The 15389-nt window shown below is 39.0% G+C and overlaps 1 pseudogene; it reads right to left on the bottom strand.

Moving 5' to 3' along the window:
• Positions 1-4341: 4341 nt before the first annotated feature.
• LOC149127123 (multifunctional methyltransferase subunit TRM112-like protein pseudogene) lies at positions 4342-14086 on the bottom strand (annotated as a pseudogene).
• Positions 14087-15389: the final 1303 nt, after the last annotated feature.

Below are 15389 nucleotides of genomic sequence, written 5' to 3'. Positions count from 1 at the left end.
CAGTTGGTAATTTTTCTCTTTGTTATTATGGACTTTATTCAGTCCCTTTCATAAACTATTATTTCAGAATAATATCTTAATATATTTATTAATTAGCTACCTAAATTATTAAGCAGTTATAAGAACACAAAATTTCAGAATAAACCAAATGTAGTCATATTAAATAAAATAGTCCAGGGTATCAAAATATTCTATGTTGTAATTAGATGCTACTCTTGATATAGATGAATTAAACATTCAAAAATCATATAATTCTGAAGCTGATTAACTGCTGTAGTTTCCTAGAGACAAGACATATCATTCCTTTTGTTTGGCAGGTGTGTGCATGCCTAAAGCAAGTGTCAAATAATTTAGTTATGGTTGTATTTGATTATATTGATTAAAGATGTATTTTGACTCTATGAAGACAAATTTTACAGCTATTACTTGGATATTTGTTTCTAAAAATTTCAGAGCCTTTTTTTGTGCTGTTTGCCACTGTATTTTGAATAAGAAAAGCTGTTTTCTTGAAACAATGAACATATTTCCAAAAATGTGTTCTATGCTTCATCTTTGATACATAATGTTTTACAACAACAAAGTTGATGCATTGCCCACTTCATTGCTTACAGAAAATGATTTCTGTGGTCAATTTTTGGCTGGAAAGGACAAATTAGAGAACCATATACATTTTTTAATTGTTAAAAATTGAGAAGTTTCTGTATGGCAAAAGAAACAGGAAAGTGAAGAGGCAACTGACAGAATGGGAGAAATTATTTGCAAACTATGCAACTGATAAAGGATTAATAACCAGAATCTACAAAGAGGTCAAGAAACTCCACAACAACAAAACAAGCAACCCACTTAAAAGATAGGCCAAGGGCTTAAACAGACATTTTTCAAAAGAGGAAATCCAAACGGCCAAAGACAACATGAAAAAAATGTTCAGGATCACTAGCTGCCAGGGAAATGCAAATCAAAACCTCAGTGAAGTTTCACCTCACCCTGGTTAGAATGGCTTTCATACAGAAATCAACAAACAAATGCTGGCAAGGATATGGGGAAAAAGGTATCCTAATCTATTGTTGGTGGGAATGCAAACTGGTAAAGCCACTATGGAAGATAGTTTGGAGATACCTCAGAAATCTGAATATAGCCCTACATTGCGACCCAGCCATCCCACGCCTCGAAATTTACCCAAGGGAAATTACATCAGTAAATAAAAGAGCTATCTACACCTCCATGTTTATTGCAGCTAAGATATGGAATCAATCTAAATGCCTGGCAGTGGAAAACAGGATAAAAAAAATATAGGATATGTACACTATGGAATACTACACAGCAGTAAAAAAAAAAAAAAAAAAAAAAAGAAAGAAAGAAATCCGGTCATTTGCAACAAACTGGAAGAATCTGGAGAACATCATATTGAGTGAAATAAGCCAGTCCCAAAGGGACAAATACCATATGTGCTCCCTGATCTGTGACAACTAACTGAGCACCTAAAAGAAAACCTGCAGAAGAGAAACTGACACTATTAAAAGCAATGACTTGATCAGCCCTTGTCCTGACTATCGAAGAACAGCTTACTATTTTAATCTTTTTACTATTTTATTTTTCTGCTTAATACCATTGGTGAAACTCTTTACTTAACACAGAATTATTCTTAAGTGTTTAAATCCAGTTGAAAATTGATCCCTGTTAAAGATAACAGTGGGAATAAGAGAGGGAGGAGATGTATAGTTTGACACTCATTCCCTTAGACTTACCCACATGGATAAAATTAAAAACTTGCTGTGGGACTCGAAATCCTATTAAGAAGGCAGTTACCAATGCCATTGTATTATTTAAAGTGATCATCATTTTAAGTGCATAATTGATCATAAATATAGAAATAAGTGTCAACGGATCACATAAATAAGACCAAGTGTCTGATAATAATGATAAGTAGAATTAAAAAGGAGAGAATCCAACATGGGAAGCAGGCCACACAGCAGACTCACAGTATTACAAAAGCCCTAAACAGCACTCTGGCCTCAGAATCAGCCCTTAAGGCATTCAGATCTGGCTAAAAAGCCTATGAGAGCATTTCAGGCATGGAAAGCCAAGACATTGTGGCAAAGAATGGCCTACATGAAAGATCTCTGGTTGTGAAATTCCAGCAGAAAGAACGGGCCATCAAAGAAGGAGGTACCTTTCTCTGAAGGGATGAAAGAACTTCCACTTTGATTATGGTCCTGTCTAAATAAGGTCAGAGTTTGTGAACTCAAGAGGCTTCCATAGCCTTGGCAGCTCATGACAAGAGCCTCTGGTGATCACTGATGTCATAAATAAGAGTGTCAATTATTAAATCAACAACAGGAGTCACTGTGCACTTGCTCCCCATGTAGGACCTCTGTCCTTACTGAGTTGTACTATGAGAATTAACAGTAAAATTGGTCTTCAAACAGTACTTTATACTTTGTGTGTCTGTGTGGGTACAAGATGTTGAAATCTTTACTTAGTATATACTAAGTTGATCTTCTGTATATAAAGATAATTAAAAATGAATCTTAATGAGGAATGGGATGAGAGAGGGAGTAGGAGGTGATGGGAGTGGGGGTAGGAGGGTGGGTATAAGGGGAAGAACTGCTATATTCCAAAAGCTGTATCTATGAAATTTATATTTATTAAGTAAAAGCTTTAAAAAATGTAGGGCTTTTGAAATACAAATAATTGTAGGTAAATTTCAGAGCCAGACATTGTTTTAAGGACTTTATATGCTAATGAATTTACTATTCTCAGAAAATCTACAAGGCAGTTATTGTCTGCATTTAATAGCTATGGAAATACGGCCATAAAGGGACTGTGTTACTTGATCGTTCACATAATTATGAGAGTGACACTGAGATTTTTAACTCAAGCTCTTAACTGCTGAGTTATGTGGTCTAGTTTGTATTCTATAAACTTTAAACTCTCAGGCACTCAGACACCTTTTTCTACTTTTTGACCATGCCAACTTATCTACCAGTACTTATCATTTCCACCTCTTCAATCTCTCTCTCATCTATAGCTGTGTTTATTTTGTGCTCAAATTTAGGCTGTCATCACATTGTTGTCTTGATTTATGCATGACATCCTAAGTCTCTTCTATTTCCAATCCATTTTATTTACTGACATCAGAATAACCTTTCTGGTATCCCTCATAATAAAGCCACACAACAAATTAGTTACAGAAGTAAACTTTCTCAACCTAATAAATACCTACAAAAGCCCAAGAGTTAGTAACACACTGGTGAAGGACATGACCAAGATATTCCATCTTACCACTCCTATTCAATATTTTACTGGAAATTTATACAAATAGGCAAGAAAACGAAAGAAAAAGTCATCTTAAGAACAAAGAAAAAAACATCTATTTACAGATGACGTAATGTAGACAGTTTTTTTTTTTTTTTTTTTTTTTTTTTTTGGACAGGCAGAATGGACAGTGAGAGAGAGAGACAGAGAGAAAGGTCTTTCTTTGCTGTTGGTTCACCCTCCAATGGCCGCCGCGGCTGGCGCACCGCAGCTGGCGCACCACGCTGATCCGATGGCAGGAGCCAGGAGCTTATCCTGTTCTCCCATGGGGTGCAAGGCCCAAGGACTTGGGCCGTCCTCCACTGCACTCCCTGGCCACAGCAGAGAGCTGGCCTGGAAGAGGGGCAACCGGGACAGAATCCGGCGCCCCGACAGGGACTAGAACCCAGTGTGCTGGTGCCGCAAGGCAGAGGATTAGCCTAGTGAGCCGCGGCGCCGGCCTGTAGACAGTTTTAAAGATAACATTAAAGAACTGTTAACTTGGAAATGAATTCAGCAAGGTTTCAAGATAAAAGAGTAATAACAAGAATTACATTTCTATACACTTAGAATGAACAATCCAAAAATTAAGAAAAAATTCCACTAACAATATTACCAAAATAGTAAAGTACACAGGAAAACTTTAATAGAAGCAGTGCAAAACTATAGTCTAAAAAGTACAAAACAGTGTGGATTGAAAAAATTTGCAAAACATTTGAGTTCTACACTTTAAATTGATAAACAGTATGGTATGTGAATTTTATCTCAGTAATAGTGATGAATATATACAAGAATAGCCTTCTGGAAGTACTCTCTTCTCAGAATCCTCTGGTCCACAAATCAAAGTCAGGTTTTTTTTTTTTTTTTTTTTTTTTTTTTTGGTTTTGAACCTTTAATGGGAATATATATATATATATACATATACTACTGAGCGCAAGAACACCGCGTGTGCAGTGTATCACTGGGTGAGGGGACCGGATCTACCCCGGAGGAGTGCGGCGAAACCACGCGTGGTCGGGGCGGGGGGTGGGGGCCGGGGGGCGTCGGTCAGGTCTCCTCCTCGCTCAGCAGCATGTTGAGGATCCTACGGCTGATGGGGAACAGCCGTCCGGACTCCGGGCACTGCAGGGTGCCCTCCAACACCTGCACCTCCAGCAGCACGTGGTGCATCTTGTGCAGAAACGCCTGGTCGCACTGGTAGCCCTCAATCGGCTCTTTGGATATCTCCACCAGGTGCAGGGTATTGGCCCCCTCCAGGAGCGCCGCCCACTCCACTAAACTGCAAGCTCTTGTGATCTGAATTTTATCATTTTGTTCTTTCCTCAGTCCATTAATGATGCAGTAAACTAATTTAGACTATTTCTCATGTATGTCATAAATTTTCTTTCCTTCTCTATTCAAGTAATATTTATCTCCCCATCAGAACCGTCCCTTACTTTAAGTCCCCATCTGCTATGCTGTCTCTTCTCAGAAAGGGTGACCATCTTCCCCATTCCCAGACTCTCGTCTCTGAAATTTCACCACACTATACCTCTTATAACTCTTACAATTTTTGGGTTTCTGGCATGGTTGAATCAACTTTTCACCAGTTCCTTAAGGGTATGATTCCTGTTCAGCTGATTTATTTTTCTCACCTCCCACCAAACCTCATAAAATGATATGCATGCAATTGGTGCTCTGTAAATCTTGTAAATGAGTTGATTATTCATTCAACAAAGGCAAAGAGGATGGGTAAATGGAAAAAGAAAACAAATACTTCATCATTGACTCATCAGTGAATGAATCTCACTTTCCTTCCAAGATTTTTAACCAGGTTTTACGGCTATATATCTATAGGGTTCTTAGTTGCAAATATCAGAATTGACTGTGGTTAGTTAAGACAGAAAAGGAATTTTAAAGTGTATTATCTCACAGAATCTCCAAAATTGGTAGTCACATTCCTTAGATACAAAGCCCAAGTATATGGTGGGTGTTGATGTAAAAAAAGACACAACCTACACCATCTAGCTGCTCAGCACTTAGGAAACTCAAGATGGAATCACAGAACTCTGTTAAATATCACTCCCTGAAGAATTGAGCATACATTTTAGTTATACTCCACAGAATCAATATGTATACCTTCCTAGCACCCACTGTGAATATTTCTCCTTCATGAATCTATTGCTTGTGAAAAACCACGTGTTTAGCCAGGCATGAAACAGCAATCGTCATTCATCAGTGGTCACAAAGTAATATTTAAGCATAACTTTAAAGGTGTCATCGACCTTATATTTATTGTTCTGCATACACATTAATCTCATGAAGCCTGAAGTACTGAAGGCTGAAGGTCTGTAATGACCTACCAGCTAGGTACACTGTCATTAGCCATGATGAAAATGTCTCTGGATTTCCATGTCAGTGCACATTGCCTGCCTTACAAGATAGTGCTCCACAGAAATGAGAATTCAACCTCATGTCTTTATCGGCCCCAACATTCACTCATCCAAACCAAGAGCATGCCAAGCTTGGGTTTCAATGCTGACTTTGCAAAGGGTTGGACTGAGACGGATAACAATTCAAGTTAAAGATGAGTGCAGTGGACTTTAAGCAATATCCGTTGTCAGTTACAAAATGAAGATAAAAGTAGTGTGACTAGGATGACTTTCAGTGGAAGGAACCAAAGTATTTGATTTTAATATCATCATTCCTAGAAAAAGTCCTGATTTAATTTTCCTATCATGTGAATCTGATGTAATTTCATACAGTTACTCACTGCAGTAAAACAAGTTAGAAGGACACGCTAGTATTTCATTCAAAAGCGTAAAAGCTGAAAAAAAAAAAAAACTCAAGAACATGAAATAGCCAAGCCTGGACATAATGGAAATGGCATTGTGAAAAAGCATTTAACTCCTCTTGAGCCTCTTGATTTCCTCAACTCAAAAAGACAGACTATTCAATGCTCTACATGGTTGTTGTGAACACTAAAATAAACCAAGTATATTTAAGGCTCTAAAAGAATACCTCTCCAATAATAGGGCAGTTAATAATTGATGGCTATAATTATTTAAGCAAGACTTTCATAAAAATCTTTTATATTTCTGATTACCTTTATTTTGTTCTTTGTAATAGGTTTCTGTGATGAAATAAGAACATAAGCTCGGTCATTTTAGTTCCTTGCCTGAAAGTAGATTTTACCCCTTAACCCTGCCTTCTTCCAAGAAGAAACTACAGCCCCATGCCCTGTATTTTTCACTAGCTAACTCCCTAAATTCTTTTCCCAGGTTTGAAAGCCCAGGAGAAACCTGAGAAACCCATATGGAGAAATTCACCCCTGACTACTGTACCCCACATTTCCCTCAGGGCTCCTAGTCCACTGTAAAATATAAAAGGCCAAGTACGCTGAGGACTGGGTCTCTGCCATGTGTTTGGTCTGTGTGCATGCTGACAGTTGGTCACCCACCCCTGAGAATTTATTTTTCTTGAATAAATTCATTCTGGCTGTGAGTTCATATCCTGCCTCCTCTCTGTTCTGCTACCCTTTTCCTTACACTGTGGCCAGTATTTAACAGGTGGAAAAACTCAAACAAAATTTATTTGATTTAATTAGGAGGAGTAGGAAAGCAGAGTTCCAATTCTACTATGTTACATTCACTCTAATTGGAGGGTGATGGTGGTGGCATACACAAAAGACGAAAATAGTCTAATTGCAATAAAAATTGAGATACAATATGAAGCTTAAAGAGGGTAAGCTAGCTTTTAAACCTAAACTATTAGATAGGATATTGTTCTTTGAAAAATCAGATTTCATAAAAGGTGTCTTTTTGTTTATACCACAGTATCCTTTTACATAGTAAGATGAAGCATTTCAGATTCCTTTAAAAACTGCTCAATAAATTGTTAACATGTGACAGAGATGCTAAGTTGTAACCATACCTATTCCTATTTTTTTAAACAATAAAATTTTTAGCAAATCACATAGCCACACAGAGAAATACTTACTTCAAATTCTAGTTTGGATAGAAATCAAGCATTATCATGTGATAAAAATTTGGTGAATAGAATAGATGAAAAGAATGTGTGTAACTTCTTGTCTGTGCCTTTAAAAGGAAGGAGCAGAATTCCATTTCTCATATCATTTATCTGCCTGACTAGAACATGATCATGACAGCAGACATTTAAATAGCCTGGTTGGACCATACAATGGAAGCTTCCAATTTAGGATGACAAAGCAACTGATAGACAGGTGTGAGTGACCCAAGTAGGGACTTAACCAGTACTCCAGACCCTGCCACACTCATTCCTTATTTGTTGAGCACCTACTGTGCTCCAAGCATAATTTAGTTCTAGGCATAAAATTGTGAATGCACTAAGCACAGTCTGTGGTCCCACGTGTTTTCTATACTCCTGGGAAACAGAATGAACAAACCTATTAATGAACAAAAGCTTAAGATTTCTTCAGTACTAGAAGAAAATTACCAAAGTGCTATGCTAGAAAAAACAATGACTAGAGGGATTTGTGGTTATTTTCAAAATTCTTCCATAACAATCTTAGGAAACTCTTCTTGGGGAAGCTAACATTTAAAAAAATATTTATTTATTTGAAAGTCAGAGTTACATAGAAAGAGAAAGAGAGGCATAAAGAGAAACAGAGAGGTCTTCCATCTACTGGTTCACTCCCCAGTTGGCCTCAACAGCTGGAGCTGCGCCAATCTGAAGCCAGGAGCAAAGGGTACAGGGGCTTAAGGACTTGGGCTATCTTCTATTACTTTCCCAGGTCATAGCAGAGAGCTGGATCAGAAATGGAGCAGATGGGACTTGAACTGGCACCCATATGGGATGCCAGCACTGCAGGCAGTGGCTTTGCCCCCTACACCACAGCGCTGGCCCCCAAGGGAAGCTAACTTTTAAACTGAGACCTAGAAAAGGAGAAGAAGCTGGATGTGCAAAAATCCAGAAAGAGAAATTGAGAATACCTTAGATGGAGAATCAGACTCCCTGATGTGATGTGTGCATTGAAGCACAAAGGACATGTAGGACAGGGGTTGACATGAAGTTGCAAGAAGGAGAAGGGGATACCAGACCCTGTAAGCTGTGCTAAGAAGTTTGAATTTTATTTAAATAAAAAAAAGAATATCTTGAGAGATTTTTAAACAATTTTTTTACCATAGCCTGATTTTGGTCTACATAAAAGTAAACAGTGCCGTGAGGAAAATGTTAGTGGAACAGTAAACTGGTATGCTATTTGTGCTAAATAAATCCTAGTTTCCAAATTCCTAATATTCAATACCAAGAATGTAGCCTACCTGGTTCAAATCATAGCTATTTAATATCACCAAAAGTATAGAGAAGATGAGAGAAACAATGTCAGAAGAGGAATCTGGCTCAGCTGGAGAGGAAGGACCATGAGAAATCCTGGTGGGCCAGTGAAGGCTAGGAAGAAAGACTCCAACGTCAAGAGAAACACAGAGTAGGGCAAGGGAAATAACTTTCACCTGCTCTTTGAAATCCCAGAGTCAGGTGTGGGGTTAACTGAAGTGCAAGGTTTTGGCTCAGTTCTAGTTTGAGCTCTGTGGAAAACAACTCCATAGTGTGGTGTCTGTGGCTACATGGGCCAGTCATGGCACAGAACAATATGAGACAATATGGCAGTGTGAAGCACAGATGGGGTCTGAGAGAATGTTCAGGGTTGTCCTCATGTAGAGGAGGCTGGGGGGACTCAGAAGTACTCGCAGGCCTCGTATAGAAGAGGTGGAAGGCAGCTGATCTCAAGAGCTGGGAGGCCTGTTTGGGGGTCCTCTGACAACTGACATGAGCGCCATGGTGTAGTTCCTATCTAAGAGTGAGAGAGAGATAGGGAGAGACAGAGATAAAGAAATCTATTTACCAGTTCACTCTCCCAAATGGCCAGGTCCAGGCCAAAGCCAGAAGTCAAGAATGCCATCCTGGTCTCCCAAGTAGGTGGTAGGGGTCCCAGAACTTGGTCCATCACCCGCTGTTTTCCCATGTGCATTAGTGGGGGGCTGGATCAGAACTTGGGCATCCAGGATTCCAGCTGGGGCTCAAATGGGATGCTGGTTCCACAGGTGGAAGCTTAACCTGCTGTACCACAACACCGGTCCCTGGAAGGTAGTTTTGAAAATAAAAGGAAAGGACAACCAAATCATCAATTATTCAAGAGAATAATTCATAAATTTATGTTGTAACTCAGACAACAGTGGAAGAATCCCAGAAAAGGACCATCCATCCTACAAGCAAGACCTGGGAGGGCCCAGAGGGCCCATTGTAACGCAGAAAATCCACATCTCTCAGTACTGCAAGGGCAAGAGTGTGCCCTGACCTGGCCATTTTTCCATTTGCCATTTTTGGATTTGTGAGAGGTAATCTGTAAAACTGAACACTTTCTTAGGAAAAACAAATCAAGGGGCTGGTGTGGTAGCAAAACAGATTAAGCTGCTGCCTGCAATGCTGGCATCCCATATGGGCGCCTGTTCAAGTCCCAGCTGCTCCACCTATGATCCAGCTCCCTGCTGATGTGCCTGGGAAAGCAGAGGAAGATAGCCTAAGTCTTTGGGCCACTGCACCCATGTGGGAGACTTGGTTGAAACTCCTGGCTCTTGGCTCTGGCTTGGCACAGCCCTGGCTATCGTGGCCATGTGAGGAGAACCAGCAGACAGAAGATGTAACTCTCCCTCTCTCATTTTAATCCTGCCTTTCAATAAATAAAATAAATATTAGAAAAAATGGAAAAGAAAAAACAAATCAAGCCAATGTCATAGATACTATCCATTAGCCAGTTGAAATCTCCACCATGAACTCTGCCCCTATCTGGTGGGGTCAGGGCTTGTGAGGAAGATTAGATTTGTTAGATAATAAGAAACCTTCAATTACTTTGTACATCAGAGTTGTCCTAAGTGTACATTTACTGCAATACCACAACACTTGGATTTAATCATTACTCCATCTATTTCAGTTCACTGCCTGCCCATATGTAATTAGTACACATTGAAAAACACATGTTTATTAAGATATGTGTACTGCTATTAATGAAGTGCTCTGAAATGAAAAGTATTCTGCATCTGAGTAAGAAATCACATGTTCTATGACTGAAACTGTCACTGCCACCAACTGGCTCTGTAACCTGGGGCAAGTCATTTAATTTCTCTGGGCATTAATTTTCTCTGAAAAATGAAGAGACCGGACTAAATCATTGCTAAGGTCAATTCTGATTTCTGATGTCTGTCATGTGAGTGCTAAAATGTGGCCTGCTGAGATGATGGTGGTTAGATTTGCATTAATCAAGAAACAATGTTAATAAGTGTAGAACCATTTAGTGAGTCCAGGCCTTTTGCCTGGCACAGAGTAAGTCATTTTACATAGGTTATTTCTAATTATCTTTAAACCCAATAGAGTTTTCACAGAGACTCCAATTCGCTCCCTGCCACACAACTGGTAAGTAACAGAGCCAGACTAACAGACCTCATTTTCTCTAAGGTTTCTGCATCAGATACTAGACTATTTGTCATCCATCCCTTTACATTGTTTGCTTTGAGGATTCCTCCTCCAGGCAGTGGTGAAATCCTATATGTCCTGTAACCGCCTCATTCTCTATGTAACTTTGTATTGCATTGAGAAGAATGAACTGTCTCATCAACTCTAAGGCACTTGCATAGATCATGCACTTAGCACTTATTTCCACAATCAAACTATGTATGCTTGGATGGAATGGCGAGAAATGCTTGAGAACTGTATGGTACTACCAAACCTGGAACTCAATTGAAGAGAGTAAGGTAGATAAGTCCAAACTCTTAGGTGGCCTCACTGTCAGGGTCATGCCTGTGCAGGATTACCTCATCCCAATCCAGGTCCCAGAAAACACAAGGCAGCTGGTGGATAGCTAGCTCACTGCAATGACCTCAACTTCAGCAACATGATTCTCAGCTGTGAAGCCTACTGACGTTTGGCTGCCTGCTGACCTGGCGTAGAACCTAAGGAATCAACCTGGCAGAGCAAAAAAGAGTCCAGAAAGGCAGAGCAGAGGTATTCAAAGTGGTGGTACCTTCCCCAGTAGCGTGTCTTTCCATAGCATAATTGGTTACTGATGAGCCAACATACAGGTCTCGGAGCAGATGTCTTCTAATGGAAAGAATCCCTGGAGCTGGCACAGCCCTGGGATACAAATTATCAGTAGAAAGATTTCAAAAGTGACTCCTGCAGGTTGTTTCTGGCCTTGATGAGTGGGCGTTAGTTTGCTAAGGCTGTCATCACAAAATATAGACTGGGTGACTTACAGGATGGAAATTTATCTTCCCATATATCTGGAAACCACAAGTTCAAGATAATGTGTTCTTCCTGACGCCTCTCCCCTTGGCTTGCAGATAGTTCATGTGTCCTCATGTGGTCTTTTTGTTCTTTTATCTGTGCTTGTGCATCCCTGGTGTGCCTTTGTGTGCTCAAATTTCATCTCATAAGGACACCAGTCTTTGGAGTATGACTTGCTTTCATGACCTCATTTTGGCTTAATCGCATCTTTAAAGGTCCTATCACCAAACAGAGTCATATTCAGAGGTGATGGGAGTTAGGACTTCAACATACGAATTTCTGGGAGATGGGAGGGGAATAATTTTGTCCATACAGCATGGATCTAGGGATTTGTAAGCTCTCAGGCACACAAATATGGCCAGAATGGCTAGCAGGATGATATACACATTAGTAATATATTAATAAAATAGATAAAATAATTAATAAAATAAATAAAATAGTAAATATAAATGATAAATAAAGATATAATAGTATTTTATTTCATTTTTCATACTTCAATTTTTAATTCTGAGACTATATTTAGCCAAACAACCAACTTTTATTTAATTAACATGATTTAATAAATAAGTTTATGTTTGTTCTCTGGGGTGGTCACCATAATACTGTCTGAAAAGTAAAATGTTGGAAAAATGTAGCTGAAAAAAGTAATATTCTAATTAAACAATTTTAAGCAATATTACAACTTAAGCAGATAATTCTTTACTTTATAATACAAGAGACAGAGACACAGACAGAGAAAGTTCCCATCTACTGGCTCACTCTTCAGATGCCCTCAATGGGTAGGGCTGAGCCAGGCCAAAGCCAGGAATTGGAATTTCAATCTAAGTCTTCCATGTGAGTAGCAGAAGTCCAATTACCTGCTGCCTACCAGGTTCTGCTTTATCAGGAAGCTAAACTTGGCAGCCAGAGCTGGGAATTGAATCCAGGCCCTCAGATATAGGATATGGACATCATAACTATTATTTTAACTGCCCAAATACCCGAGATAATTTTTATGCAAAAAAACTCTCTCTTTTTGCTAAATATGTAGACTTAAATTTTTAAGTACTTTTTCATCTTCATTAGCTTAATCAGACCTAATTCGTAGACTTCAATACGTACTGAATATTTTCTGCCCTTAATTCTATATTGACACTAAGTAACCTATGGACTGACTGTTTTCAGATAATTGTAAAGTAAAAATATTACATTACATTCAGTTCAGCTCCCAAAGAGGCCTCTACATAATGTACACATATTAGAAGTATTTATATAATTTGACTAATAATGGATATTCTTCAATTATTATTTATTCATTCTATTTCAAGCTTTATACATCTCCTTATCAGCAAAAAGACATGAGCTGTTCCTCTTAGCTCCTCTGTACTAGGTTTCCCTCCTTGATGGAGTGATGAATGGAAAAAGAAAAGGTAATTGCATAGATTCTTTTGCACATGTCTGTATTTCACCAATCTTCTTATCTACCTTCTGTCTAATCAGATGTTTACTTTACACTTGATTCTTTTTTTGTTAAGGATATATTTATTTGACAGGTCGAGTTACAGACAGTGAGAGGGAGAGACAGAGACAAAGTTCTTCCATCTGCTGGTTCATTCCTCAAATGGCAGCAATGGCCGAAGCTGGGCTGATCCGAAGCCAAGAGCCAGGAGCTTCTTCCAGATCTCCCCCATGGTGCAGGGGCCCAAGCGTTTGGGCCATCTTCTTCTACTTTCCCAGGCCATAACAGAGAGCTGGGTCAGAAGAAAAGCAGCTGGAACTGGAATTGATGCCTATATGGGATGCTGGCACTGCAGGTGGAGGATTAACCCACTGTGCCACGGCACCAGCACCCTCACTTGATTCTTTAATAAAACAGCCAATCACTCATCAGCTATTACTAGCAAAAATCATTAACTTGTGTTCACTTGAAATTGAAATTAGTTTTTCCTTAGCGGCAAGTCAGTATCAGCTGAGCTCACAGAGCTTGAGCAAAAGTCCTCAAACATGTATTTTTGGAAAAGTACATATTTTTACTTATTAAATGTATTTAAATTTATGAATTATGAGATTAAACAAATGAAAGTTTTATTGAGTTTTATAAGATTAATTTAAAGTGACACCTAGAAAATAGCACTTGCATAAAGCTTAAAAGACCACAAAAGATATAAACTCATGAACAGGAATAATTGTTTCAGCTGTTGTGGAAAACAGGGTTTCTACCTGAGTTTAGTCTGAGTTTTGGTCTTGGCATAAGAAAATTCAAAGCAGAGACATAAATAAGGAAGCTGAAGGAGATCAGGATTTATTTAAGGAGATTAAGGTGATCTTATACAACCAGAAGTGAATGTCAGAAATCCTTCTTCAAGAGAAAAGAGTGGCACTTGCTGTTGCTGCTCTCGCTGCATTTCATATCAAAGAAGTTCATGTCACCCTATTTACTTGGCAGGGAAGGGTGTTCTAGTTGAATATTCTTTGGGGCAGAGTTTGGGTAGGACTTTAGTGTGAGTTGTATCATGGTGTCTCCACGTGGAGCTCAGCATACTTGTAATCATCATAGTATCTTGTGAATGATAAGGAAGCGAGACTCAGGTGCATCATGGGAAGGTGGGTATGCTCAGCCTGCAGCCATGTCGGCTAGGCAGTGAGGGCTCTAGTGAAGTCTGCTATCAGTCTCCAAGCTACTTTGTCCTCACTAATTCCTTGCCTAGCATACAGCACAGCCACTAAGGCCCAAACAGTTCGGGCAAAGTTGGAAGCAGAGAAATCATCTTGAAGGATCTTTAATTTTTAAATTCAGAGATCATTTAGGAAAAATGTTCCAGACAGGGTCATTGAGGAACAGATAAGGGTGTACTTACAGATAAACATGCAAAGACACAAAATTGTTTAGTCAATAGGCATGACTGCGAAGGCACAATTATGGCAGATTTTGAAGCCAATGGGAAATCGGAAGATGGGATTTCAATTCAGATGTGGTGCAGAGAAAGTCTAACGTGACTTAACTACACAGTGTGTGACAATGCTGGCTACCAAACAGACTAATGATGGGAGAGTGGGGTTAGAGACATCTATGAGAAAGTGATTGTCTTTGATCCACTGTGCATTGACTTAGATCTGGAGACAAGTTTCCATAATGAAGATGAGGAGAAGGAAGAGAGTCCACAAAAACGTGATGAAGAAAAAACACAACAGGACTTGCATTGTTCATTCACATATTAAGTTCTGAGGGTAGCTTCATGACATTGAAATTAGTCATGTCAGAATTTCGAAAGAAAGATAAATCATTAACAGAGCAGGGAAATATTTTACAAAGAGAACAAAAGAGGGTCAAATATGAAAACATCCAAAATTTGGTATTGTTTGTGTGTAGAATAAATGAACTAAGCCAACTCCACATTCAAATTTCCTTTGGAATAACTACACAGAAAAAATAATAAAAGGTGATGGCCATTTTTTTTAAACAAAACAAAACCAAACCAAAAGCTAATATGTATTTAAATAGGCTATGTAAAAAAGACTTTCAATGCCTCTCCCCTTTTGTACTTCCTCCATATAGCAGGTCTCTCAGAGGGTCTTATATTGTAGGCCTGAGATCTGTTCTACATGACAGCACATATTTGCAGTGATGAAGGCCAGGGGGGAAAAATTCCTTTGCTTTCACATATCCTTTGTACCAAAGTCATTTGCCAACATAGAAGAACTCTCTTTTTTTCTTCCCAGTGGTGTTTACTGTAAGGAGAAAGCTTATTGTTTCACAGTATGCATTTGCACGTTGTTTGGATGCTAAGCATTCCACCTCAGAGGACCTTGAGCCAGTG

This window comes from Oryctolagus cuniculus, chromosome 4 (assembly GCF_051225735.1).
Source record: "Oryctolagus cuniculus isolate XC-2025 breed Fujian yellow rabbit chromosome 4, ASM5122573v1, whole genome shotgun sequence".
Lineage (NCBI taxonomy): Eukaryota > Metazoa > Chordata > Mammalia > Lagomorpha > Leporidae > Oryctolagus > Oryctolagus cuniculus.
This window is presented reverse-complemented; position numbering and strand designations above follow the sequence as displayed.